This window comes from Dipteris shenzhenensis, chromosome 1 (assembly GCF_047967505.1).
Source record: "Dipteris shenzhenensis isolate YYH24624 ecotype China chromosome 1, Dip_SZ_1.0, whole genome shotgun sequence".
Classification (NCBI taxonomy): Eukaryota; Viridiplantae; Streptophyta; class Polypodiopsida; order Gleicheniales; family Dipteridaceae; genus Dipteris; species Dipteris shenzhenensis.
Window position 1 is genome coordinate 59,172,406 of NC_141596.1, and position 25,618 is coordinate 59,198,023.

The 25,618-nt window shown below is 46.4% G+C and overlaps 1 protein-coding gene across 3 annotated transcripts in view; it reads right to left on the bottom strand.

Moving 5' to 3' along the window:
• LOC147906121 (putative protein S-acyltransferase 14) overlaps nt 1–25,618 on the bottom strand; it is a 63,415-nt gene that overhangs the window by 35,856 nt on the left and 1,941 nt on the right. The window lies entirely within an intron of this gene.

A 25,618-nucleotide genomic window follows, 5' to 3' on the forward strand; every position in this document is an offset into this window, starting at 1 on the left:
TGAGGTGGACTGACATGGACCCTCTTCCATATGTGTATTACTTAACTCTCTTTTCAAGAAAGATACACTTGCATCATTCCGGGCTGCATACATGCTTTCTAAGATATCCCACGTTGCCTTCGAGGTCTTACACGACCAGATATGCGGAATGATAAATCTTTCCACTGAAAGAGAGATGCATGACAAAGCTAAGGCATCCCGTGAATCCCATCTCTTCTGCTCTGGAGTAGTGGCTATAGCTGCACCAACAACTTGTTCTGCAGCTGCACCCTGTGCACGACCTCTTTCACCTCCTTGCTGAGGAGGGGTATTAGGTGCCATACCTGTTGGTCGGATCTCACCCCCATTCACATAATCCCATAAATTGCGAGAAATCAGAATATTGCATACCATAAAACTCCAGAGGGAGTAGTTGGTACCATCCAACTTGTCTTCCTGTGAAAGACCACCGAATTGGAAATCATTCTGATTTTGCTGGGCCATATCTGAGAAAGAGATTTTAGCAGATACAAGACTGAATTCCCTTACTAGGAATGAAATGCACAACTCCCAAAAAATACAGCCAAGCACTGGCTGTAAATGCAACTCAGATTTCTGTACTTGCACTGTCAGAAATCTGTCCAAGCATCAAAAACTCTCCAGAATCTGCCAAAAGTGCTGCAAAACACTTCAAGAAAGGCAGTATGAACTGAAATCTCCAAAATTGCTCTCCCAACACAAAAGCCCCAAAATAGGCCCGAAATTGCAACCAAAAAGGGGGAAATTGATCAAAAGCCCCAAATGTTGCAAGAATTGCGCTCTGTCTGCAAAAGCCCCAAATTTCAGACCAAATCTGCAATGTTTGCTCCAAGTGCAGCCCCAAATTTCTTCAACAACTGCAAATTGATTGCAATGTCTGCAACAAACAGAATGCCCCAAATGTGCTCCCAAAAACTAAGCCAAACAATGGTTATCTGCAAAATGTGCCTGCCAAAGATCACCTGCAAGTTTCACCTGCAAGGAAGAGCTTGTGCGCAAGTACAACCTGTATGGCCAGGTTCACACACTTGGAGTAAGAACCGTACAGATGCACGGCCAATGGTGGTACGGGCAGCGTAGGTAAGGCTGGTACGACGCTGCTGCAGGTACAGTACGGGTAGGTACGGCAGGTACAAGCAGTACGGCGAACTGATTGCATGTGTGTTGGTACGTATGGCGATGACGCAACAGGTACAACAGGGAAATCATACAGTCGTCGGCGCAGGTACGTGCCCGCTGGACTTCCTGTACGGCAGGTATGAATAAACTGCCAGCGGAAGGTACGTGCAGGTACAAATTTCGTACAATCATACTGACTGTACGGACACTCTTTGGATTGCTTCGAGCTGTACGGACAGATGTAGCAGCAGGAGCATGGGCTGGAGGCAAGAGCTCAACCTGGCTCTGATACCAAATGAAAGTCTTGGAGAGAGAGAGAGAGCAAGAGAGTGAGCTTGAGAGCTGAAAGCTTGATAGCTTGGTTGCAATAGAAGAGTGTAAGAGTACAACTGAAAGAGTGAGAGATAAGGTTTTGTCCTAGTGACAAAACCTTAGTAGTCACTAACCATAGTTAGTGAACTAACTGCGGTTAGGGGCAAAAACCTCTTAAAGAGGGAAAAGTGCCCCTAACAAGCTTATTAAATTACACTGGTCATTGCTGAATTATTCTATAATTCTAACAACCTTATGGTCAAAACTAAGGACTTCCCGGAATACTATATAGGTCGCGACATAGTCTTCTACACAGAGACACATCAGAGTCCAGAGCACCCACTACCAGTAGTCAGCGGATACACATGGGAGTCAGCCTACAGAGATGAGACGAGGGACACAAGGGGAGTACGAGGGTCAGGAGGACTAGCAGTTCTTTACAGATTCACCCTTTTGGGAACCATTTCAATAGAGCAGAGAGATGCACATTCCAAGTTTCTTTGGATCCGGATCTGACACATGGACAGCCGCGATCTGTTTGTTGCAGTATGCTACTTCCCTCCTGAGACCTCCCACTTTGCTAGAGATATTCGAGATAAGGCTGAGACATCTCCATTTGCGCTCTTTATCAGTCCTTGTTGACTTCTCTAGCCGCGGAGAAGTCCTCCTAGTTGGGGACTTCAATGCGAGGACAGGCGTGCCTGCCAAGAACCACTCCTCGACCTCAGGGATGATTCCATTCTACTGCCACACATTGATCTTGAGGGAGCAGGTATGCCACAGGTTTCAGCTGACAAACGAGGTCCAGTCACATCTTATGGGCAGGCCCTATTGGATCTCAGCAGGATGCATAAACCGTGCAACTGGTCAGTGTCCAAGAGGTGATCCAGATATTGAAGCAGTGGATGAGTGGCTATGGCAAAAAGTAAAGCACTCAGGGGACATCCTTTCCTGACAGAGCAAGCAAGAGTCCAGGATGGAGAAATATCTCCTGAAAGTATGCAGGCAGCTTCACTATCTTGATATAGCCAAGTGATGCTTATTATTTATAATGGTCTTGATAGATGGCCAGCCTCAAGTGGTCTCACATGCTTTCCACATGAGAGAGGCTCTAGCGTCGTTGATTACATCATGGGATCCCCTGCCTTCACATCTTGCATCACTTATTTTACTGTGGCACCTCTTCCCCCAAAAGCTGATAATACCTACTTATTCTTTAGTATTTTCACTTCCCGTTGCATAGCACCTTCCACCCCACTAACTTCTTACTCCACCTATCATGACATATGCTTCGACCGCGATCACTCACCTATTTACTCGAGCCGTCTGTACATACTTCTCGCTTATATTGACTTCATAGTCCTATTAGAGGATTGTGCTGCCTTGATCACCAGCTCACTACACGAGGCTCTGTCCTTCACGCTTTCCCTCACACACCACTTGCTCCACCCATCCACCACTACCCGGGATCGTACCTTGTAATAGCTGGTACGATGATGAGTGCAAGGCTTTATGTCGTCAGCTCATATTTGAAACCAAAAACAATCTTCCGAGCGAACCAAAGACGCTACGCGGGTATCGTCAACTGGTACGTAGAAAGAAACTAGATTTTGTTCGCCGGAACAAGGAGGAACTATTGAACATTTTGTTTAGTAACAACTCTAAGGACTTTTGGCGGAGATTTCTAGAAGGATGGTCCCGGACCTCTCACATATGCCACGTCCCACATCCTGCATCCTCTTCACTAAGGGGGGGTGAAGGATGTCGTAATGAAACTTCATAATGGCCGAGCGAAGGATCATAAGGGGCTATGCACTAAGTTCATTGCATATGGGATTAACCTCCTAGTCCCGATCTTAGCAAAGCTCTTTAATGAAGTTGTTTGTTTGGGATTTCCACCCACTTGGACCATTAACACTATTTCACCCATCCACAAGGCAATGGATTCCATGAGCCCATAGAATTACAAGAGCATTATAATTGGACATGTCATGTCCAAGATTTATGCATCAGTGCTTAGAGTGTTGAGGACTTAGAGCAACAGGACAGGCTGGATTCCGACGGGATCATGGAACCATGGATCACATTCTCACGCTCAGCCTTCAGGTGTATCATCGAGGAGGCGAGGGCATGGAAGCAGAGGGTTTACTGTTGCTTTGTGGATTTCTGCAAAGCATTTGATACGGTCTTGAGAGCCCGCCTCCTCCGATGCCTACAGGATTTGGATTATGACCAGGAGATCATTTGGACTGTCATGGCACTTTACAAGAGTCTCAGATAGATTCCGAGCAAGGTCTAGGTGGACAGACGAGATCATGAGCACTATTGGAATCAAACAAGGGTGTCCTTTAACTTCTACCTTGTTTGGCCTCTACATTGACGAGCTCAAGATAGTGATGCAAACACGGGGGGGATGGATGCTCTCTTGCTGGCACTCTAATCCAGATATTGCTATATGCCGATGACGTGGCACTTTAGTCTTCCTCAGCAAAGGGGCCAGAGATACCTTGACGCACTATAGTTTTTTTGTGTGTCTCATGATTTGAAGGTTAACCTTGGTAAAACCAAGGCTATGATCTTCAAAACATCTCAAGCCGTCATGCACCAGGAGCAGTTCACGTTTGATGGGTCACCTGTTGAGATAGTTTCATCATACACATATGTTGGGGTTGTCTTCTCCGAACCCATCTTCACTATGAGACCCGCGATGCAGGCCCCCCTGGGCAGGGGATACACTTCATTGGCTAGACTAGAGAGGCAGTGTTTTCGCTCGCACTTTTAGGATCCACGGACCAAGGGGCTGCTTTTTGACTCCTTGGTCCGCCCAGCGGAAATGTATGGCAGCCCTTGCTGGAGGTCAGACTTGTCAGAGATAGAGTGGGCTCATGTGGAGCGGCTACAGGTTCTCATGCTATCACGGATGATTCGCGATAAGCCGTCCGTCCCTCACCAAATCATTCAGGCTGAGTTTGGATCATCCCCATTACAGCTGGATGCTGCATTTCAGGTCATCATGTATCTGTACCAAGTCAGGGAGTACGGGGATTACACTTCTGGGCGCAGCAGACTACATTGGCTAGCATTGTCCTCCTCTATGGCACTTTCGGCAAGGGGGGACCAGAGATCCTAGTATGCACGCACAGAGAGATGGTTTGAGCGACTAGGGCTCCACATGGATAGACTCCCTCTGTTCCCATACGGATAGACTCCCTCCACATGGATAGACTCCCTCTGTTCCAGTACAATATGGACACTCCGTTTTCTCCCCTCCTGTCACACGAGGTCAACCAAGTAATCCGTGAGGATCTCTTACAACTACACACATTCCGGACCTGGTTGGGCACATTCCGGACCTGGTTGGGACTGAGCGAACTCCCAGTGAAGCTCAACTTTTGCAGAGATCACTGCTTGCACATCATAGAGGAGGGTTTCATTGACCCACCAGCATACACGCAGATCCACTTACCCCACTCACTGAGGATCTCTATTGGGCAGTTCCGGGTCTCTTAACACAAACTTTGTGTATCGAGAGCGGCAGAGCAGAGGGCCTACCCAGGGAGAGGTGCACATGCACATTATGTGACATGCAGGAGGTTGACACAGAGCTATGGCTAGAAGACACCACAGGGGCCGCACCCGTGAGCAGCCGACAGCACTCTATCAGCGATTCCATGCCTCCATTGCCTCATCCACCCTGATGTCCTAATGATGATGATGATGAGATTGATATGTAGTCGACCACTGACATGACTATGTTGTACTTAGTACTATCATTTTGCATTCTACATTGGCGTGGATGCTCGTTTAGTAGCTCCACCCTCACAACTCGTTTTGTACCAAGTTTTTCACAATCTCATAGACCCATCAGTCTTCCGAAGACTTTAATAAACTTTCTTTCTCAGCTCCCGCCCTGTTCTTTTCTTTCTTTCTCAGCTCCTGCCCTCAGCCCCTCAGCCCTATCTTCAACTGCGTCATCAGCTCCATACATCCCACCCTGCTCACGCCTTGTCCGCGACCTTCACAGGGCAGGCGCCCTGTACTGCGACTCCTATCTGGCCCGTACGTCCCTGCCATGCTGCTGTTGCTGCCACAGGATGTGCACCAGGCTGCACAACAGCCTTGGGCAGCCCATAGCCTCGGCTTAGGCCAAGCTTGGCTGCTGGTGCAGTCCAGGCCCTGTCTAGGGCCCCAAATCTGAATGCCAGGGCCACATTTGGGCCCCGAACACACCCCCTTTGCTGTCGACACCAAAACAGCACCTGTCCGGGCTTGAGGACCTGCAAACACCAAGAAGACAGCTACAGCAAGCCTCTGGACTCGCAAATCAGAAACAGAGATCAAGAACTTCAAGATTTTCAAGATTGCAATCAAGAAAGGAATGTAAGTCACAAAATTGTTGCACAACTAGCAGTGATTTTCAAGACTAATTTGCACAATGCCTACATGAGGATGTGTACAAGATATTTGGGGAAAGCACTGGAAACAGCTATGGCAGCCCTCTCCACAGGGACAGCTCATAAGGGTACCTCAAACGTACTCACCTGCTTTAACAAGATATGCCTCGTGTTGATGGAAAAAATTGACAGTTTGGAGAACATGTGGACAAGACACTGGCTGAGATCAACAAGCAAGGAGGAAAAGTACAAGAAGAATGAAGGAAAAAAAGGCCAAGAAAGAGGAGTGGGAGGAGGGGAAAGCAGGTGGGCTTGAATCTGACTCCCTCACAGTACCGGAACTAGATCCAACAGAGCTCGGTATAGTTAGACACTCATCAGATGCACCACACACGAAATGGTACGGGCGACATCTACTTGAACTAGGAGCAGTCCATGACTTAATTATATATAACGGGCTTTAGAAATGGCCGTCATCCGGCGGGATCAATTGTTTCCCACATGGTGGAGGAGGGACAAGTACAATGCATTATCTGATGGGTCCCTTGGCCTTTGCACCACGGATACACGACTTTATTGTGCCTCCCCCCCACGCTCGGCGTTGATCGTCTTTTAGCATCTCGCCTACTATGCCAGCCACAGGGAGAGCCACCCCCATACCCATCCATTTTAATCATGCTCTCGACCAAGTCTACGTGAGCCACTTCACTCGTGAGCTCTCGGATGTACTTCGAGATGATGCTTAAGTCATCCGTGCCTTGGAAACCCGTCTCAGTTGTACAGGACACAGCCACTAGATCCTTCAGTTGGGACGATGCCTCATAATCCTTCGTATGATGACGAGTGCAGAGAGATGAGATCCCACCTCACGTGTGAGCAAGCCTTGGGCCATCTGACGAGCGCAACGGATTTCACGATAACTGACACATCGTAAGAGATGGGCTTTCCTCACACACAAGATAGAGGAGGTGATCCAACCGAGGGAGGGACCCTACCATTGGATGAGGGCTTCTATTTGAGCCTATTCCCATCACAGATCCAAGGGTCTCGCACACTTATGCGAGCTCACTCTATGACATCCTGATGCAAATACCACCTGATAGGTCCTCTATGGCCAAGCTCACCATTGTCACTTTGTTCATTGCACAGAATGTATGGGGCGCGTTCTGCCTCCTCCATACCGGAGAGCTGAGGATCATGAGGGCCTACGGACTAAGCATTTCGCACATGGGCACGAGGTCCTAGCTCCGATTTTAGCGTAGATATTTAATCACACTCTCTGTCATGGCTTCCTATCCACTTGGAGCACTACCAACATTGTGCCCTAGAGGTGTTTTGCAGAGAGAGACTTGGGAAGACCAAGGTTATGATCTTCAACACCTCACGCCCTGTGCTGCACTGACATAGTTTCACTTCCGTGGAGATAGTGCAGTCTTACATATACTTGGGGACAATTTTCACAGGGCCAATTTTCAAGATGATCCATGCAGCCAAAGCATGGCTCACACGTGGACAACGAGATTTGGCTCGACTAGAGAGGTAGTGCTTTCGGGAACATTTACAAGACCCACCGACGAAGGGCCGGCTTTCTACACATTAGTGAAACCAACTGCCATGTATGCAACACCTTTCTAGGGGAGCAACCTCTCAGCGAGACAAAGTGGAGGATATTTGAGCGGCTACAGGTGATTATGGGTTCTAGGATGATTCGGTCCCCCATCAAATAGTGCAGGCAAAGTTCGCCATGAAACCTCTCCAGGTGATGCCCTTTTCTAGACAGTGACTTTCCTCCACAGAGTATGGGCCTTACCTCGCTGAATATTACTGAGACTAGCACTAGAGTCATCCATACAGTTAGCAAAGAGTGACGCTGATGCAGTATGGTATGCACGTATATCCACATGGTTTGCCGGTCACGGTATCCAGATGAACCGGCTTCCCCCATTCCAATACAGCATGGATGCTGAAACCGGCCTTCAGAAATTTAAAGGGCAATAAACCTTAACTAACTTAGCATTCACTTCATTCACAGCCAATTGCAACATTTCCAGCCACTTCCATTAGTTGAATTCCACTTAAAGACAAACTTTAAACACACTTGTGGTGAGGCTAGAGTGCCCCTGCTCAGAAAACCCAAACACAAAGACACATGTTGGCCCCAAATGCTCTGGCGTCCCTTTTCGTATTTTTTTACTTCTTCGGGCAATGGCAATTGTGCAATTACATCAAGGGCTCACCCTTGCACTTTGCTACGCTAGCAGTCCACTGTCTAAGCCAACACTTGGCATCAAAATGTATCCAATTTCCAAGTGTCGCTAGAACCCAATTGCCAGGGCAAAGCTAAGGCATTCCACACTGACTGTACCCCACTAAAAGTGATAATGCAACAACACAATCCTCAGAAAATGCTCAAACAGCCTCGAGCCATAAGAACTGTAATACACTGTCCCTCTAGCACCTTTCCAGGCACACCCTCTGGGGCTGGGTGTCTAGTTACAGCCTGTATGGCCTAGAGAAAGCCTCGAAGCAAATAGAAGCAATAACGACTTCAAAAATGGCAAATGAATTCCAAATAGGAAGTCAGAAGACTGTACCCATTGTCCGTGGAAGAGGGGCAAGCTCTATCCTTGCACCTATCCTCTGTCCAAGCCCCCATAGGTGCAGAAATGGAATCCAGTCAACGGAAAAATCAGAGAGAATATCAGAGAGAAAGATTCTGGAAGCTGAGAAGAGAAAGAAGAGCAAGGCTCACGGGTGCAGAGGCTAGAAACAGGAGAAAAAGGGCTAATCCACCTCCAAAAGATCTCAAAGTGCGTGCCAATCAGCCCGTGCAGCACATGAGAGATCCGTACAGCAACAGGAGCATTCAATGAGTTTGTAAAGCAGGGAAAACAGGTCCGTACTGCATTTAATGGAGTCCGTACAGCTTGCACAGCATTTATTGCAATCTATACAGCCCATAGCATTTAATGGAGGTGCCTTGGGACGCGTGCCAAGGAAGAGAGAGAACAATAGACCTCGAAATGCATGAAGGGATGAAGAAGAAAGAGGCGTCAAAATCTGTACAATTGAAAGAATTGCTCAAATGTTCAATGTAGGGGAGAGGAGACAAGGGTGCAAGGGTTTGTGCCACGTGGCACATTTGCCCCCCCCTCCATTAAAGTCCTAACCCACCATAACCAATGACACAATTAAAAACTCTAACCCACCTTCCCAATGACACATTGGTTTCCCTTGGGCCCAACATTTAGACCCCTCTTGACCTTGCCTTGGCCTAGCACTTCTAGTTCTTGGACTATTTCTAGTCCCTTGTGGGCATCCCCACAATTCTCTTTTACTAATGCAATGCAAAAGTAAAACAATAATACTTATTCTTGGTTAACCACTTTGACTTTCTTTGGCCAAAATCAATTCCTATTTAAGAATTATTCCTTTATTTTCTTAGGAGAAGTCCCAAATGGTGACATCCCTTCGGCTTCTAAACAGTTGTCCTCAACTGAAAAGCTTCTTGATACAACTATAGAACTTGAGGATATTCTGTAAAGAATTCCTCCTCAACCCACTTGGCATCAATTCTTAAACTTGACAAGGTATCTACGGATAACCCTACCTCTTGGTCCGTTCTTCTTTGTATGGTACACAATCTGTTCTGGTTGGAGGATCTCCTCCATCTCTTCCACCTCTAGTGGCTCTTCTTGAGCTAGTTCTGTAGGTTCTCGTCCTTGCTACTTCTTGAGAAGACTCACATGAAAAGCATTGTGAATCTTCCAAGTCTTGGGCAACTCAAGTCGAAAGGCAACTTCATATATGGGCTCACTAACCCAGAAAGGCCCATAATATCTGGGAGATAGCTTTGGGTATACCTTCTCTGTCCTTTCATCTTTCTGAGTCGTGCTTTCTCAAACTTGAACAATACCCAGTCTCCTTCTTGGAGATCCATCTCTCTTTTATGTATATCTACAGCCTTCTTTTGCTTCTGTTGAGATCTTTAAATGGCTGTCCGGACTTCGGAAAAGCTGTGTCCAAATCTCAAACATACTGGTCGGCTGCGAATATCTTGTCCTTTGTTCTGAGGATGGGTGGCAAGACCACCTTTCCATAAATGACTTTGAATGGAGCTTTTCCTGTGGAACTATGAACATTATTATTATATGCAAATTCCACAAATTCCACAAGACGAAGATACCTTTCCCATTCAATCTTTTGCTCAAATGCATAACACTTGAGAAGGTCCAATACTGTGGAATTGGCAATCTCACTCTGTCCGTCTGACTGAGGGTGAAATGAAGATGAGAAATCCAACTTTGTCCCCATATTATCAAATAATGCTTGCCAAAATAAACTAGTCATCATGGGGTTCAATCACTAACAATTGACTTGGGCATACCATGATGTATGAAAATCTATGCCAAAAAACAACCTGACCATATGATTTGCTTTTATGGTCTTTCTTACCGGAATAAATGGGCCTGTTTATTGAATCTATCAATGATTGTCCATATACCATCATTCCCATATCTGGATCTAGGAAGATCAAAGATGAAGCCCATCGCAATACTTTCCCATGGTCCCGAAGGTATGGGCAATGTGTTGGAGATAAGTGCACACTAAGTGTACTATTTCCTAGTCTACATTTGTCTAAGTCTAGTCTAGTCTTTGTGTCTTGAGTGTGTGCCATGTGGCACCTCTACAATTATCCCATAAGCACTCTTGCTTTATGTCTTGTACTTTGGCCCATATATTCATGGGTCACATCATTGCAATCTATCTGTCTAGCTTGTGTCTTGTCTACACTCTTCTCAAGGTATTTCTTGTCTTTCAATTTTATAATTTCATTTCTAGTTTCTAGTTCTTGCTTCCATATTCCAACATGGTATCAGAGCCATGTAGATTCCTCTTCTCTCTCCTCAGTCTGCTGTAGCCATAGCCGCCTCTTCTCAGATGTCACCTGATTTCTCTAAACTAACCTCTGCTGCAGATCACGGGAGTAGCACCATGATTCTCCTCCCAGCCAAATCATGCTAAGGCACAAAGCGAGGCAGAGATCTACGTCGAAATTTTTGTGAATCAAATCCTTCTCTTCTCTCTCTAGCCTTAGCAAACCCCAAATCCCTAGATAGATCTAGATGCCACATGTCATCCATATAGGGCCTTCCTAATGCAACATTTCACCCCTCTCTTGGGATGCATTTAATTCCTTGCCCCTAGGCACAATCTTAGCACTAGGCCCTTGGTCTCAGATCTATCTAGTCTGGTGCTATCAACCCTCACCTAGGACCTTGACATTAAATCCCTCCCGATCATTTACATGAAGCGCAAACACATATATTACAGAGATAGATCCTATAAGGGAAATGTCGACTGATTCTTCCGAGGTCATGCTACCTCGGCTAGAGCGTAACATTCCTTCCCTCTTCAGACATCAGCGTCCTCGATGATAAAGTCTGGGAACACTCTCCGCAACTGATATACGGATTCCCAGGTAGCTTCGGATAGAGGCTGACCATGCCATGCAACCAACACCGTGGGTATCTTCCGATTTCGTATTTGCATTGTTCCTCGGTCCAGGATTCTTGTTGGTTTGCGCCTTGCAATATCCTCTATCTCCTGAAACAAAACCACACCTTCGATTAGTGAGTCACCTGTATGTAAAAATTTCTTTAAACGTGAAACATGAAAAACCGGGTGCACCTTACACCCCTGTGGCAATTCTAATTTATAGGCTACACTGCCTATTCTCTTTAGAATTAACCACGGCCCACAGTATCGAGGTGATAACTTAGCACACTCTCCTGAAGTCAACGACTTCGAGTGCGAAGGAATTCTGAGAAAAACTTTTTCTCCTTCTTCAAATACTCTTATAGACCGATTTTCATCCGCATACACCTTGGCTCTATCCATAGCCTGGCGGATATTAGCTCTCGCAAGTGCTAGCATCTCCCGCATCTGAACTACAAAGTTCGCGGCACTAGGCACTTTCTGAGGTACTCCAACTATAGTCGGATTGGCTGGTCTATAACCATAGTTCAGTTCAAACGGACTGAACCCAGTAGATGAATGCTTCCTATCATTGTAGGCAAACTCCAACAATGGCAACCACTTGTCCCATGTATGTTGCCTCAATGACACATATGCCCTCAGCATATCCTCTAAAGTCTGGTTGACTCTCTCCGTCTGACCATCCGTCTCAGGATGATCCCCACTACTCATTCCCAACTCAGTCCTTAGTGTCTCAAATACCGCTGTCCAAAAGTGACCGGTAAACCTGACATCTCTGTCTGACACTATGGATCTAGGCAATCCATGCAGACGAAATATATGTCTAATAAACAAATCCGCTACTTGTGGGGCACTAATAGACTCTCTAGTCGGAATGAAGTGAGCCATCTTGGTTAGACGATCAACCACCACAAGGATAGAATTATACCCTCCTTGTGTTGCAGGTAGCCCTACAATAAAGTCCATGGAAATGCTCTCCCACTTACTTAGTGGTATTTCCAAGGGCTGTAAAAGTCCGGGTGGCTTCACCCGCTCGGCCTTACTTACCTGACACGAGAAACACCGTGTCACATATTCATGAATATGCTTTTTCATCTTTGGCCAAAAGAAATCTCGCTTCACGAGATCATATGTCTTCTCGACTCCTGGATGTCCCGCACACGGGCTATCATGGCATTGTCGAATGACTCTCTGCCTGAGATCATTCTGACCAGGTACTACAACCTTGCCATTTCTAACTAGCATACCATCCCTTATGGTATATCTTGCATAAGTTTGGCCTTTTCTGGATGCCAGGTCATCCTTTTCATTTTCCCCGGGTTTTAACACATGAGCCTTAGGCCATAAGCTTTGGACAAACTCGTCCACCTTTTGAGTTTCTCTGATCTCGGTCATTAGAGCACTCTCTAATACCGTGAAACTCAGGTTAAGCATAATGCGAGACAACGCATCAGCCACCTTATTGTCTTTTCCTCTTCAGTACCGAATCGTTAGATTAAACTCCTGCATGAGCTCTGCCCACCTAGCTTGGCGGCCCCTCAAGTCAGGCTGTTTACAAAAATGTTTCAGAGTATCATGATCCACATCCACATAAAACTCTGAACCATACAGATAATGCCTCCATGTTTTCAAAGCATGGATAACAGCATACAACTCCAATTCATGAGTTGGCCAATTCCTTTGAGAGGGAGAAAGCTTCTTGCTTTCAAAGGCTACTGGCCTTCCCTCTTGAAGGAGGACTGCTCCTACCGCAATGCCACTTGCATCGGTTTCTAGGAACAACGGTTTCTGGGGATCAACTATTTTTAACACCGGTCCTGAGACCACAGCTTGTTTTATGGTGTTAAAACTTTCCTGTTGATTCTGTCCCCAAACAAAAGGTACTTTATCTGAGGTCAGCAGATCAGTCAACGGCGATACTATTCCGGAATATCCTTTGATAGGCCTTCTATAAAACTGGACAAATCCCAAGAATGATCGCAACGCGGTCAGACTCTGAGGGATTGGCCAAGTTAGTATCATAGCCACTTTCTTCGGATCCATTTCTACCCCCTGTGGAGTAATTATGAACCCTAAATACTCAAGCCTAACCATACACAGTATAGTTTTCTTTTTATTCACATAAAGACTGGCTTTCCTCAAAGTACTGAACACTATCCTTAAGTGTTCACGATGTTCAGTAACACTCTTACTGAATATTAGGATATCGTCTATGAAATGTATTACGAACTTTCCGATATACGGACGTAGTAAATCGTTCATAAGCATGACGAAGGTCGCTGGAGCATTGGTAAGTCCGAAGGGCATTACCAAAAACTCATAATGACCAAACCTGCTCCTGAAAGCGGTTTTATGCACATCCTCGGCTCTAATCCGGATTTGATGATAGCCACACTTAAGATCTATCTTGCTGAAAATCACGGCTCCATGTAGTGCATCTAGCAAATCATCAATCCGAGACATCGGATACCTGTCCTTAACAGTGATATTATTCAATGCTCTGTAATCTATACAGAGGCGAAACGTATCATCCTTTTTCCTCTTTAATATCACAGGCGAAGCAAAAGGTGAGAAACTTGGTTGAATCTGCCCCAACTTGAGGTATTCTTCCAGTTGCCTACGCACCTCCGCCTCTTCAGCAAAACTCATCCTATAGGGAGGTCTATTTACAGGTTCTGCCCCCGGGATCAGTTCAATCTTATGCTGAACTTTCCGCTCTGGAGGTAACCCATAAGGTAGTTCATCCCTAAAACATTCAGAGAACTCCTCTGTTATAAGATTAGCCAGCTTGGCCATCTCACCACTTTGCGTAACATCAGTGCTAGTCGAAGAATCATCCACCGACTCTACCGATGCTGTGCAAAGGTACAAAAACTCTACTTGAGCCTTTCTGATTTCCATCACGGAAACCAACGGTCCCTGAGGTATATCTCTTTCACCTCGCAAGACATAAAGCACTTCATTCATCTTGAATTGATATACGTGCTTTTTCCAATCAATGGCTGGATTCTTCCTAGAATGCCACGCCATTCCTAGGGCTATATCCGCATGAGCAAGCTTGGTCATTTCAAAATCAAGCTTCTCAGCATAGTCCTGAATCCGAAGCTCCAACTGGGTAACCCTTTGGTCCCATACTTAAGTTGAACTTCCATCTGCCATCCTGACTGTATACGCATAGTCAGATGGACTTGTCTTTAATTTCAGCCTCTTCACGAGCTTGGAGTTAATCACATTGTGAGTTGACGCCAAGTCAAACAACACAATGACATCATGACTGGCCACTTGCCCTTTCATTTTGATTAACTCCGTATCATTGAAGGCTGTATACCCCGTTGCTGCGGGCTTAGATAGGATGTTATCAGGTGCACTCGTCACTAACTTAGCAACAGACACACATAACAAACAAGGTACTAACCTCTGAGAAGATCCCGCTAGCTGAATCTGCATCTCTTCCGCTCTGGGACTTCCCTGCATCTCCACGTCACACTCTGAGATCACCATCTCAGCCATCCGACGATCTTTATTACGTGGACAATCTCTCCACTGATGAGGTTGAAGGCAACCAAAGCATAAGCCTTCTCTCCTCGCTTTTTCCCGCTGTTCTGGGTTCAAGGGAGATTTAGACCAAGCCCGGGCTGCCATTGGAGTTACTTTCCTTTTCACTCCAATGGTGGTACTTGGCTTAGGAGTTTCAGCCGGTCTCGCCTGCTTGGCTTGAGCACTCGGCTGTGAACCACTCCCTCTACTAGCCCACTTCTTCTTAAACCCAGACTTCTTCGGATACCCATACTGGGTTCCAACCTGTGCAAACCCACTTGGCTTGCTGCCCTTGGCATCCTCGTAGTTCAGGGCTATAGCTATTGCATCATCTAGCGTGTTCGCGTACTTAGCCCGAACTTCCATTTTTATTCGATCATTCAATCCAAATATGAAATCTTTCACTTGGATTGATTGAGGCAGGGGTTCGTCAACCTTCATTACACTCTCGCGAAACTTATCAGTGTATTCTGCCACTGATAAATTTCTCTGACGAAGGTTCCTATATTGATCCCAAGCTCGGGATGCTTCGTCAGGAGGTAAGAAGTGTTTCCTGAACTCTCTTTTAAACCCCTCCCAGGTAGTGGATGCTATGCCATCTTTTTGTTGTTTAATCCACCACCGATCCGCTGCCTCACTAAACATGTGGGTGGCTTCGCGGATCTTTTTGATGTCATTTCTGATCTCACAAATGGCGAACGCCTCGTCCCATTTGTGTAACCAGGTCTCAATGACATCAGAGCTACGGTCGTTCATCCGACCAGAATACTTTTCCGGTCTGTAATTGGCAATATTTGGCACTTTAGCCTTCCTAGGCTCGACCATATGGACACTAGACTCCAGTTCCATTGGAGCCTTTCCCTTCTCTTCTCGAGAAGGTCTGGCAGACATACTCTGTAACGCTCTCCTAAGTTCAGATTGCCCTGCGTTGGCTTGTAATTGCTGCACTAACAACTGTTGCAAGGCATCCTCCAGCAATGCAATTCTGCCAGATAAAGTGTGAGCTACTGGGCGCGATCCCTGCTGGGTCGGCCGGACTCCTGATTCACCAGGGTCCCTCCTGGAAGCCCCTTCTTCTGCTTCCATTTAGTTCAGTAGGTGTTTTGTTTTGGGGCTTGTGTGTGTTTTTTTTTTTTTTTTTTTTAACACCCCTAGAACACTGTAATCACAAACTGACACAATTCAGTGTACTAATACTCTGAACATAATTCCCTATACTAGGGAATACCTGCAATCTGACATGCACACTAACTACGCATTTGACACAGGCATATATCCAAATCCCGCTTTTCCCTATACTAGGGAGATTCCTGCAGATTAACTCAGACTGAACCACACAGGCATAACCCGTCCTTACTGCCACGCTGAAACCTCATGCGTGCTGTCCTTTCTATGGAAGTAGCGCGTCACCCAGCTAATTAAGGAAGAAAAAAAAAAACAACACAAAGCTAAGGGAGATCAAAGAAAGCTCCCTGGTTAAGTCCTGCGCCTCTGCGTCCAATCGGTGTCTCCGGATCCTGCAGCCTCTGCGTACTGCCTGCTCATGAGTAATAAGACTTCTCTGGTGTCGCGTATCCTTCAGATTGTGCTGTCCACGCCAACCTACGGACTGTTTATTACAGACGCAGAAATTTGAAAACGAGCGTCGATCAAATTCTCCGTTAGACCCACAAAACACCTTGCATCTCACGTCTGTGCTTTGGTCCTTCGACAACCGCTCGTATCACTCTGCACTCCTCGTCTGTACTGCGTCACCAAACGCTGTCGTAGCTCCCCAGGTGTCCGTCGTCACGGCACCCCCGTTGTGGTTTTGCTGCAGTCGCCCTATACTATCCGTTAAAGGCACGTATAAACCTTCCGTTGAGGTAATCCAGCGCCCCGCCGATTCGTAGGCCCATCAAAACGTTACGGGAACCCCACGTCATCTCGCAGGCCCTTCGACTGGCGCTCCACCAACGTTTCGTCGCAGCCTTACAATTCCAACCAAAGTTTCGTCGTCACATCTCAATCGGCGTCGATACCGTCAGGGACTCAACCGCACATCATCAATCACCAGGGCGGTCCAGTCCCGCAATTCGAGCTTACATTACCCTGCTCATCCCGTTCATCTAGCTTCCTCGTGGCACTGCGGGATGACCACCGCTCGAAATCCTCTCGTCGCAGATCGTCCGTCCCTTCTCTAATTCCAAGCCTTGCGCTCTGATACCAATTGTCACCTGATTTCTCTAAACTAACCTCTGCTGCAGATCACGGGAGTAGCACCATGATTCTCCTCCCAGCCAAATCATGCTAAGGCACAAAGCGAGGCAGAGATCTACGTTGAAATTTTTGTGAATCAAATCCTTCTCTTCTCTCTCTAGCCTTAGCAAACCCCAAATCCCTAGATAGATCTAGATGCCACATGTCATCCATATAGGGCCTTCCTAATGCAACATTTCACCCCTCTTGGGATGCATTTAATTCCTTGCCCCTAGGCACAATCTTAGCACTAGGCCCTTGGTCTCATATCTATCTAGTCTGGTGCTATCAGCCCTCACCTAGGACCTTGACATTAAATCCCTCCCGATCATTTACATGAAGCGCAAACACATATATTACAGAGATAGATCCTATAAGGGAAATGTCGACTGATTCTTCCGAGGTCATGCTACCTCGGCTAGAGCGTAACATCAGACTTTTGCTCCGCTCAACTGGTCGCCATCTCCATTTTGTGCTCGTCTTCTTCACGCTGCTATCGAGATCTGCCCGCCTCTTTCTGCCCCGCCATCACAGCACGCCATTGCGCGCCAGATCTGCGCAGTTCTGCTCCAGATCTGCACACCATCTCTGCTAGATCTGAGCGCCAGATCTGCGCAATTCAGCTCCAGATCTGCGCCCATCAGCTCCCGCTCCTGCACCTGCATCAACGTACGAGAGTGTCCGTACAGTCCGTACGACTGTACGAAATCCGTACCTGCTGTCCGTACAGTCCGTACGACTATACGGAGTCTGTACACAGGCCGCACTTCTCCAGCTGCTGTTCGAGATCTGCGCCTTCTTCACGAAGATCTGCGCCATCTGTTCGACCTCCTGGACTGCGCCCCTTTTTGCACCTCTACCTCTGCCTGGGATTAAGGTACTGTGCTTTGCCTCTTTCAGTTTGCTGAGCAGTCTCTCTTTTTTGCTGGTTCCTCCTGCTTCGATGGGCTGTCATTTGCTATGGCCTTGACAAAGTGGTGAGAGAACCGGCTTCTTGGATCTCTCCTTTCATTTATTTCTGCAATATTGTAAGGGAATAGACATTGCCCTTGCATCCTAGCAAGAGGTAAGACCTTCCCACATGGCATCTTCCTCTCATTCTCTCATATCTATCGACAAATTCAATGGGTCCAACTTTCATACTCGGCAAATAAAAATCAAGTGCCATCTTATGAAAGAAGGTCTTTGGAACATTGTTCACCGTGCTGCTCCCGAAGGTCCCGACACTGAGCAAGTTGTCACTGCCAAGAACGGCAAAGCCTATGCTATCGTATTGCTCGGCCTTGGAGATGATTACATTCATCACATCTCCAACATACAGTCTGCTCCTCAAGCATGGATCACTTTGGATACCCTTTTTGGACCCCGATCTAAAAACTCTAAAATTGCACTTATGATCTCATTCTTTGATCTACATATGCAGGAAGGAGCTACTATAGCCTCTCATGTCAATTATCTTCGCAGTCTTATGGTTCAGCTTGCGTCAGTCAAGTCTCCCATCTCCGAAGATATTGCTATTGCTGTGCTTCTCAAAAGCTTACCTGACACCTATGCTACTCTTGTCACTACCTTCAAGTATCACAATAATCCTTCTCTTGAGGGTATCATCAATGCTCTCCAAGAGGAAGAAAGAACTCAACAACGAAAGGTAACTGACACTGCTTTTTTAGCAAAGAAAGGAAGTTCTAAGGTAAGAAAGCCTTGCACCCATTGTGGCAAAACTAATCATATGGAGAAGGACTGTTTCAAGGCTCATCCATGCACCATTTGTGGCCGTGATAATCATTGGGAGAGGGACTGCTACTCCAAACCCTCTACATCAGCCCCTGCATCTACCTCAGCCCATGTTGCTGCAACATCTCCATCAACAGATCCTGTTGTTCCTTCCTCATATGATGAGAAGTGGGCTTTCTAATTACTTCTATTTCTTGTCTACCACCTTGACCACCGATGATGTAGGTCAAGGGGTTCTAGTGTCTTGGTCTTTCTGTTTGACTACAGTCAGTCTTCTATCTATCTAGTCTTATCAATCTATCTGTCTTTCAATCTGACTATGTTTTGTTTTAGATCCATCTCGTCCCTACCCTTGTGGACCCATATGAGGATATCACTTGAGGAGGGGTGCCTCAGGATCTTTGTCTGTCATGTCTTCTATCTTGTCTCTCAGTCTATCAGTCTTTATGTCCGTCTTCTAGTCGTGTCTTTCTGTCTTACTCCTAGTGTCCACTTAAGGAGGGTGTTGGAGATAAGTGCACACTAAGTGTACTATTTCCTAGTCTACATTTGTCTAAGTCTAGTCTAGTCTGTGTGTCTTGAGTGTGTGCCATGTGGCACCTCTACAATTATCCCATAAGCACTCTTGCTTTATGTCTTGTACTTTGGCCCATATATTCATGGGTCACATCATTGCAATCTTTCTGTCTAGCTTGTGTCTTGTCTACACTCTTCTCAAGGTATTTCTTGTCTTTCAATCTTATTATTTCATTTCTAGTTTCTAGTTCTTGCTTCCATATTCCAACACAATGGCATAAGGAGTCCTGGAGTCTTGTACTTGTCATACTTCGCTTTTTGGCACATGAGGTATTCACTTATGAACTTATGTATGTCCCTCCGCATCCTTGGCCAAAAGAAATATCTCTCAATAGCCTGAGTGGTAGACAAAATACCTCAATGTCCTGCATAACGAGGGGCATGACATTCTTCCAAAACTTTACTCTCATATCTTGGGTCACACCCAAATGATCATCTTTCATGAGAAAACCATCCTTCAAAGAATATTGGCTGGATGATTCCCCCTGCAAGATGTTCCTCGTAACTTCTCCAAAATCTGGATCCTGTAAATATAGTTCTTTCATAGCCTCTAGATCCTGGTGATATGCTATGGTAACATTATTCACTTTGGGCCTTCTGGATAAGGCATCTGCTACTCTGTTCCGAGCTCTTGGAGTGTAGACACTCTGAAAGTGAAACATGGACAAGAAATTTGCCCATTTCATCTACTTTTTGGAGATCTTGGTCTGCGTCAAGAAATACATGAGGCTCTGATGGTCTGTCTTGACTATAAAATCAGCTCCAATAAGATAGTGCTTCCAAATAGCTAAGGCATGGATAACCACTAGCATCTCTTTTTCATAAACTCCCAAATATCTCTCTGCATCACGCAGCCTCTTGCTTTCATAGGCTATGACTTGTCCTTCTCGGTGGAGGACAGCTCCCACACACTCTCCACATGCATTGCAGTCCACATCGAACTGTTTGTGCAGATTTGGAACAATAAGAATTGGCTCGGTTGTTAACTTTTCGTTGAGAGTGTTGAAGGCTGTCCTTTACCGTTCTCCCCACCTGAAGACTACCGATTTCTTGGTCAAATCATGCAAGGGGGCTGCTATATCAGCAAAGTGTCTGATAAAGCGTCTATAGTAGGAGCAAAGCCCAAGAAAACTGCGTACTTCGTGTACCGAGGTGAGTTCTGGCCATTCTTGAATAGCTTTTATCTTGGCTGGATCCATCCGAATCCCTTCCTTTGGAAATTATGTGTCCCAGATACTGAACCTCATCCAGGAAGAATTCACTCTTTTTAGCGTTGATGTAGAGCTTATGATTTCTGAGTTCTTGGAACACGGTGGCCAGATGCTTTTTATGTTCTTCCTCTGCTTTGAAAAGACTAGGATGTCATCAAAGAAAGTTCATGTGAAGTGCCTGTAAGGTCTGAAAACCCGGTCCATCATACAATTAAAAAAGGCTGGGGCATTGGTTAACCCAAAGGGCATCACCAAATAAAGCCCAAAAGTGGTCCGGAAAGCTGTCTTATGCACATCTTGAGAATGAATCCTTATCTGGTGGTACCCACTCTTCAAGTCAATGTGGCTGAAAATCGAGGCCCCTTTTAATCTGTCCAAAATATCATCTATGCGTGAGATTGGAAATCTGTTCTTGACTGTCATCTTGTTAAGAGCTCTGTAATCCACACATACAATCCACACATACGGTAGGAGCCATCCTTCTTTTGGACCAAGAGCACAGGAGAACAGAAAGGGGTGAGGAATTGGGCCTAACAAGTCCTTTAGAGAGCAAATCTTGTACCTGAGCCATGATTTCCTCTGTCTAAGCTGCGCTCGCTCGATAAGGTGGGCGGCGGTTCGCAGGCGCACTACCTGAAAGGAGTTCTATGACATGATCTTATGGCCGCTCTGGAGGAAGCTCTCCCAGAAGAGAACCTGAAAAGCAATCTTTGAAAGTTTCTAGAAACTGAAATTTTTCTTTATCCACAGGACTTACCTCCGCGTGAGGTTCATCCTCTCTCTCTTTGACAAAAACCATATATGCAGAAATTGCAGATTTTATTACTTTAGAAATGGAAATATTGGATACAATTGGAATTGTCTCTTTCTCTATCCCGGTGCTTGAAACTGAGGGTTCTTGCTTTGATATCAATGTGCACCTCTTTTTTGTAGAGCCACGGCATACCCAAGATAGCATCATAATGCTTGAGGGGTGAAACATAAAACTCCTCGTAGTCCACATAATCATGTACATGAATTCTGATCTTTCCAATCAAAGGAGTGACTTTGACTGGATCCCCTTTCAAAACATGCTCCGCATCTAGATCCCAATTCTTCGGTCTTAATTCCTAGCCTCAGAGCTAGATCTTCCGAAATAAAATTGTCTGTAGCTCCTGGATCAAAAAGGATCAACGCATTCTGGTCTCTTACTTTACCCCAAGCGAGGCAAAGCTCTCAATCTTCTCGTTCTATGTTCTTCCCAGCATATCTGGGATTCCTCCCGCCGTGGGCTTTGGTGGTTCTCTTGGCGTTTTCTGCTCCCTAAAAACCCGGAGGCTTTTCGGGGCACTAGGCAGCCATATACCCTTGTTTTCCACAATGGAAACACTTACCCTCCTTTCGGAAGGTCTGTTCTGGAGTAAACTTTGACTTCCCTTTATAGGGCTTGAAGAAACCCCTCGGCTTCTGAAATTGGGGCTGTTTCTATCCTGGAACCGTCGGGGTAAATTTACCAGTTTTGATGGTAAATTTGGGGTAAGCGACAAGGCTCTGAATTTTATCCGACAGTTCGAATATCGCTTTTCAGACAGGAGAGACTAAGAGATGTAGATCCCAGTAGACACGATCTTGGGGGGTGATGAGCTTATATGAGTCAGTCAGAGAGAGAGTACGCGCCCGTGGAGGCCTGTTACATTGGATTGAGAACACGATCGGACTGAAGTAAGGATGCCCACTCTCACTGACACTCTTCGTGTTAGAAATGTCACTGCCCCACCTGTGAGCCCCCGATTGGCGGGGACAAGGGGGCAGGAGACTGTAGGGGAAAAGGGCTGAGGGTACAGCAACCTGCGTGGAGGATTGCGCCAGGCCTATGCGGAGGCATCTACAGCACATCAGCAGCAACCAGCAGCAGCCCAAAAGGCCCTGCATATGGGGCCTTATATAGGCCAAAGGTTGGCCCAGAAAACAGACCAGAAGGGACCTAGAGGCAAATGAAGCCCTTGGGGGGCAACCCAAGGTATGGGCTGCCACGTGGCAAGCCCATGCAGCCCCCTTTGGAAAGGAAGGCCAAGGAAGGCCTTGGGGAGAAATTCAACGCAGAAGGATGGCACGGGGGCTGATTACATAAAAGGGAGTCCTCATGGAGGTAGGCACAGACGGAAATAAGAGAAGGGAGCTGGTAGTTCCGCACGGAGCATTAATGGTAGCTGCTGCATATGTACGGGCTGTACGGACAGTCCGTATGGGATCACTACAGGCGCCTATACAGACGGGACAACTTACTAGTGTTGTACGGGGGCAAACTAGTGGTGTATGGACAGCTTACAAGTTGGCTGTACATGCAGCTGTACATGGATGTATGGTAAGTGTACGTGAATGTACGGGAGGTTGTATGGTGGACATACCTGCACGTGTACGGATGATTGTACCGCCAGTCCTTCTCTTGGGCAGCTTGCGGGCACAAGGGTGAAAGGTTGGCTTTGCTTCACGTTGTGTACTCATGGTTGGGCAGTGTTAAATGCCAACTACCTAGGAGTTCCGAGTGAGCAAAGCAATGATCAGCATAGTGTATGCTGGGTAAGAAAAATGCACACAGAGGTTATGCTTGGGGGGTCTGGCTGGCAAAGTGGGCTGTGTTTTTCAAGAAACTTGCTTGGCAGGGTGAACACAATGTAAGCTTGCTTGCAGATACCGAGGTAGCTCAATGATGCTTTCACCCATTGTTTGGGTATCCCAGCGGATCAGTGAACACTTGTAACTGTTGGGGGAGTGCGTGGCCTTGCTTGGGCTGTAAATAACGGCTCCCATGTTAAAATGCAGGTGTTTGCACTGAGTATGGATGCCTTTGGTCACATGGGTTTGATAGCAGAGCCCCGCAAGGCTAATGTGCTATGATATTAATGCCTATGAGTCAGATAAAGAGCGTTGAATGGTGTGAGTTGGTACTCACTGTGTAATCTCTTTGTGGCACTCTTCAATTAATAAAGAATACCGAAATGGGCGCCAAGGCTTTGGGGCCAGTCTGTGTCTTTGTGTTTGAGCAAAAGCACTCTAGCTCCCCCTTTCTATCTGTGGAGTGTTTGCTGAGTATTTTATTGTGAAGGCTTTTGTTTGGTTAGTGTTCTACCACCCTCTTGTTAGCCTTGAGGCTGGTTTCAACCTGGCACAATAAACTATGAGATTTGAGGACGGTACAACTGATGCTTTCAAGCGGGGCAGGGTTTTCGTCCACCGTCTTGGCTGATCCACTTTCATGATCAGTCTTGTGTTGGCCTCCATCTGATGGAGATGCGGCAGATCGGACCATAGGAGGTGACAACGCCATAAGAGACAGAGATAGATCGGACACTGCAACATGTCAGATTTCTATGCATTCGAGTCAGCATAGTGGAGTAGAGGAGGAGGAGATAGTGTACATGAGAGCAGAGTGGATCAAAGGAAGAGAGAACGCAGAGCTATTAAACCAGAGACGCAGAGACACTAGACGATGCAAAGAGTGACAAGAGCACACATGATGGAGGTGCAGCCCATTTCAGCACTCTTTAGAGGGGACCGCCGGAGCTGCAGTGTCAATCTTGATATGGCCCACCGCATACAAAGATTACGGAGACCATGCCCCATGCAAGAGCAAGAGACCACTCAACAGACATAGATAGGAGACATCTTCACATCCCACCCAAAAGTCACCATGGCACCCGGATATTGTATTTTTTGAGCGCTAGTTTTGACTATTTGAGTTTTTTAGATTATTAGCATAGCACTCAGCAAAGGGCCTTAGCGAGCCCTTTGCCTCAGCCCACTGGGCTTGTATGAGTCACTCTTTGATTGTGCTTTGTCTCATAAGCCCATGAAGCCTCTCTCGCTCTCTCTCTCTCTCTCTCTCTCACACACACACACAATTGAGTCCCATGTTGCGCTTCTTACTCCTTAATTGTTCAATACTTAAACCATCTTAACAAGCCCTCCCCCCCCTCTCTGTCGCTTAGATGCATTACAATCCTTTTGCAAGTCACATGATTTGAAGGTCAACCATGGTGTGACCAAGGTCACGATCTTCAATACATCTCGGGCAGCTATGCATAGATAGCAGTTCACCTTTGGTGGATCATCCGTTGAGATTGTCTCATCTTACACATACTTAGGTGTTTTCTTTTCTGGCCCTATTTACGATGAGACCGGCAATGCAGGGCCGTCTGAGCAGAGGATATGCCTCCCTGGCCAGGCTAGAGAGGCAATGCTTCCACTCACACTTCCACGACCCTCGGATCAAGGCCCTCCTGTTAGAGGAGAAGCGAAGGCAGGAAATAGAGCATCTACATTATCATTACCATGTGTGTGGCCACGACAAGAGACACTGCCCCCATTTGCATCCTAAACGTAGTTCTTCCCTTCCATGAGGATCTGCCACCTCCTCAGCAGCAAACAATCTCACTGGTGGCAACAATACAGCAGAATGGGGACAATCACTTCGAGAAGTTCTCATGTGGTTAGAAATGTAGCAGGAAAGAAGGTCACTATCTTGTTTGGACACCATAATCATCTACAAGAGCCGCACAGCCTCTTCAGCATAGCCTCAGCCATGGATAGCTTCACAGCCTTAGCATAGTCTTAGACAAGCCCTCTTCGATGAGGAAGACATACATATATCTAGATGAGTCCAGGAACATGCCCAAACTCATCCTCTAAAAACACAACATAGTGGAGTTTCAATCTCATGACTCGTAAGTTGAAAGCCATAAACTCCATCACGCATAGCAGGGTCTAGCTACTATGACATCCCCACTGACGTCATCAGCGCCCGACAGTGGGTGTAGACCATAGTATAAACATATGCTCTCACAAATACAAATCCACACATCCACACATACTTGAGCATCCATTTGTACAGTACTGAGTTTCTGTCGACACTCCGGATATGTCTGTTATTCTTCCCTGTGGCTGTACGGTAGTGAGATCTAGTCTGTTTGCTGCTGCATGGCTCCATGCTGACATGACAAG